This window comes from Frankliniella occidentalis, unplaced genomic scaffold, assembly GCF_000697945.3.
Source record: "Frankliniella occidentalis isolate FOCC.00 unplaced genomic scaffold, Focc_3.1 Scaffold371, whole genome shotgun sequence".
Taxonomy (NCBI): Eukaryota; Metazoa; Arthropoda; class Insecta; order Thysanoptera; family Thripidae; genus Frankliniella; species Frankliniella occidentalis.
Genome location: NW_026267494.1, coordinates 17,158 through 18,205, shown reverse-complemented (window position 1 = coordinate 18,205; position 1,048 = coordinate 17,158). Strand labels below are relative to the sequence as shown.

Genomic DNA, 1,048 nt, shown 5'->3' with positions numbered 1-1,048 from the left:
GTAGGCGTAGGCGTACCTTTGTGTACATTTTTCCACTACCTGACTCAGGTGTCAGCGCCGCTGGCGAAGGTAGATGTATGCCAGGCGCGTCGCAGCGAACAGTGTTTCGTGAGACATCACGAAGCCTGTTACGCGAGACGTGATCTGACGTGCATCTTCCTTGTTGTAATGGGACCGCGACACAGAACTTCGAAGTTCAACGGCGACTACCAGTGAAGTAAGTCGACATAGGCTGTAGATGAGCGTGTGAACCCGGTGGCTGGCACAGTAAGCATTATGGTCATGAGTTCGTAAAAACTTAGTCTTTGTCATCGAAATGTCAACGTTTAAGTAAAATTGACTATATTTATGCAAAAATGTCCCAGTTTTGCTCGCTTGGTCCTACGACACTGCAACCAAACAAAAATTAAGACTTTTATGTGGTTTGGGAGTTAAGGGTACGCAAATTTGCAGAGTTGGTACCAACCCGTACCAACCTGACATGCGTAACAAGTGTATTTTTCGTTCCTTTTGACACAGCAGCACATCATTTTCGACTAAAAAGTAAACATTACGATAGCTTTCAAACGTTTCTACACATCATGCATTAGAAACTCGATGCAATCTTAAGCGACAAAATATTTTCGTGTTCGTGGTGGAATGTTGGTTGCAAAGGCAGCCTGCTCCGCGGGACAAACACACTCGTCAGCCATCTTGCTGCCGTGCCGACGGTCAGGTCTTAGGTCTTGCCTTGGGAGAAGGAATATTATTGAAGAAACGGATATTACCTCCTCAAATCACTACATCCTACTTCATAAAACAGGTACATAGTATAACTCAGTAAATCGTGTGATGCAAGAACTCTGAAATAGTTTGATTACACATGTATTTTCATGCAGTACCCTCCTAGCCTATCTTTGGCGACGCTAGGCACTAGGCACTAGGCTCCTTTGAGTAAACAATGTTTTGCATTCGAATAACAAGTCCTCCTTGTTTAAATCATTCTTTTACTATTCAAAATGCACCGGAGACAATTATTTATCTTCAAACCGAAGAGCCAACCATATTT

The 1,048-nt window shown here is 43.3% G+C and overlaps 1 long non-coding RNA gene across 1 annotated transcript in view; it reads left to right on the top strand.

Moving 5' to 3' along the window:
* Positions 1–603: 603 nt before the first annotated feature.
* LOC127751179 (uncharacterized) overlaps positions 604–1,048 on the top strand; it is a 1,981-nt gene continuing 1,536 nt past the window's right edge. The window contains exon 1 of the long non-coding RNA XR_008012010.1: positions 604–802. This is a non-coding gene — a long non-coding RNA (uncharacterized LOC127751179). The remainder of the gene's footprint in view (positions 803–1,048) is intronic.